This window comes from Helianthus annuus, chromosome 15 (genome assembly GCF_002127325.2).
Source record: "Helianthus annuus cultivar XRQ/B chromosome 15, HanXRQr2.0-SUNRISE, whole genome shotgun sequence".
Lineage (NCBI taxonomy): Eukaryota > Viridiplantae > Streptophyta > Magnoliopsida > Asterales > Asteraceae > Helianthus > Helianthus annuus.
The window spans coordinates 94,137,516-94,140,783 of record NC_035447.2 but is presented as its reverse complement, the minus strand read 5'-3'; positions in this window follow the sequence as shown (position 1 = coordinate 94,140,783).

Here is a 3,268-nt window from a genome sequence, read left to right as displayed (position 1 = left end):
AGTTAATGTCACACCCTGGCCGCGGTAAAACAACGAAAGCCGCGGCGGAAACGCCGGGGAGGTGAGTAGCGACAGAATTATTGTTTCAACAACCATGGCAAATAAAGTTTTGTATTATTAAAATTAAAGTTACATTGTCTTTGAGTTCAACTAAAACTATATAATAACTGTATTTTAAGTCACTAAGGCCCGAGTCCGCCTAAGTGAAGCACAAACACCATCATGCATTAGCACCTGAAACACATCTAAAAATAGGTATGTCAGCAGAAAAATGCCTCTGAGATACATAGGTTTTGTTTATGCAGACTCATGACTTGTATTTGAAAGAAGTGTTTAATAAAGTGTAGTCATGAACCTTATAAAATGTTTTCCTTTGTAAAACCATGTGAAAATCAATGAAAATCAAATGATGATGAAATGATAATGCATGGTTAAATAAATAACCAAGTAGAAGTGAATTTGTATAAAATATGTAATTTGTAAAACAATGTCATGTTTATGTATGAAATGTTTCATGTCTTGCCCAAGTGGTTTATATAACGCAATGATATATAATACGATAAAAGCACTTATATATAGGAAGTACCAGCGGCGTATCCACCATGCTTTTATCATATAACACATAGCCCCGTTACATAAGTCACTTATCAATAACTAACCGAAATGTCATGTTCAAAGTCAAAATGTTCGTGTATAAACCATGTATAATGTCATGTGTAATATGTATCATGTATAACCAATGAAATGCATAGCAAGTAGGAAATCATCTACTTAACTATGTAATGATGTCAAATGTGAAAACAAATGTCATGTATGGTGAATAACTAGAAGTTACTCAACCCCATAGAAAATGCACAAAACAATGTTTTTGAATAAATCTAAGTCTAAATCAAATGTTATGCTTTGCAGAAAAACAACGCTTTATGATTACAAACATTTATGCAGTAATGTTAATCGCATACATTCAAGCCTTGCGACTGTGGCGACAAACCCTTAAACGAATTAAAGGTTTATCTAAACTATGTAGTCGGATTCTGTCATTCCCAACTTCCAAACAAACCTAGGAAGTCGGAAACGGGAGTTGTCAATTCCTATGGTACCATTACATAAGTCCGAGCGGCGTGATCAATGTTAATGAATGTATTATTGTCCCGATTTAACATACCAAATGTCATAACCAATGTAGCATGTGAAAACCATGTACTAGGAATGCTAAGTAAACATGCCTAGTAGAAATGTTCATGTAAAACAATGTGCTAGCATGTTAAGTAAACATACATAGCAGAAATGTCATGTAAAACAATGTGTTCCATATGCTAAGTAAACATATGCAACAAATGTGTAATAAATCAATGTGCTAGCATGCTTAACATACATAGCAAAACATAGTGAAAGCATGTACTAAATATGTACTAGGTGAAACTAGCATGTTTATGTCATAAAAGCATGAAATGCACAAAAGTAACATGCATGTACATGTGAATCACCCCAAAATATTTGAAAACGGTAAAAGAGGGGAACTATGTAGTCACTTGGGATTGCTAATTAGTCTTGAGATTTAAGACCAATTTAAGCTCCAAGGGTCACGGAATCAACCGGCACCTAGTATAGGTAACTATGTTAATAAATCGGCTCCTAAATCCGGAGATAGGATAGAATGAGGTTCTATAAATCAAATGAGTAATTGAACTCATATGGTATGATTTAATAGACCCTACATTCTGATTGGAAAGTCTACCTATGTGCTTTTGACCCGTTTTGACACATTATGGTAACATAAGCTACTATAAGGCGTCGTTAGCGTAAAACTATGTTCGGATGGTTAACTATGTGCTATGTCAAGTCTTTCATGCCCAATTATCCCTAAACATGTTACTAAATCAGATTATTTGTCAAAAATATGTTCACATAGGCAAAATTCGGATTTTAGCTTCAAAAGGGCATTTTGGTCATTTCCTATGGGCATACAAGCTAACTAGCAAATGACTAATCAATCCTATGTGATCATAAGGTATAACCTCAGTGGTTATTCCCTATGCAACTATGATCACTAACTAAGCTTGGTCGGATCCTAAAGATCGACCAAATGGGTCAGGTTCGAAAGTCTAAGCGGTTGTTTAGACCGCTTACCTTACGACCCTAAACAAGCACTAAACTAATAGTGTCGAGTTAAACATGTCAAAACATGTTTAACCTATTGATTTGGTATCAAAACAAAATGTTTTGATACCCTAAAGTAGTTTCGAGGCAAAATGCGTGCTAAAACGCATTTTGACCGAAACTTTGACTCGACACTACAACTAGCTAACATGGTAATCAGCGGCTATAATCACGAAGGATTATAACTATTGTGATTACAATCACGTTTCAAAGTTCAATTGAACTTTGACTTGACCAATTGATGGTCAAAACCGAAAGTCAAATTGTTGGCCAAACCGTTTGACTTTCTGCACAACATAAGGAAAAAGCAATAAAAAGAATGAAAGAAGCTCACTTAGGGTCCTTGTTATCTTTTCTACAAAGAAGACAAAGTCCCAAATCAGATTAGAAGAGCTCCAAAGCAGATGTGAAGGAGAGAAAGAAGGAATGAGCAAGGAATGAAGTGAACTTGGATGGATATTTATAGTTGTGTTGATGCTCTAGGATCATCATATGTGTTTTGTTTGGCCATTAAGCAATAAATCATAACCATACATGTATTAAAGCCAGCTAATATTACTTGGGAAGGTGTTAACTTGGCTACCACACAAAAAAATTGCCAAAAACAGCCCCTGAAGTATCAACAGTTTGCTAAAATTGAGTTTCTGGTCGCTGGGCTGCTAAGGTGCCCCGTGTAAGAGGTGGGGTGGGCTTACGCGCCCCGCCTTAGCTCCCCAGATCATCAAACTTTGAAAATTTACAGTTTTGGTCCCTACATGAAATCGAGTCCATTTCAGGCCTTTTTGACCCCCGTTAAGCCATTTTCAAGGCTCTACAAGGTCAATGAAGTTTAGAGGACTCAAAATATGCTTGGAACACTCTCGGATGTCGGCTCGTTTGGTCGTACGATCGCGTTGTTCGGTTAATTACGACAGAACTCAAACGGATGCGAAAACGAACCAAATTAAGCGACGAATGGAATTTTTACATGCCGATCACTAAAATAAAAATATTTTAGTGTTTACAAAAACTTTGGATGTCCAGATGTGGCCAGAACGTAAGATATGCGCGAAAATGCAAACTTACGCCGTTTTTGACACTTTTAGTCCCTGTAAGATCATGTAAGCAT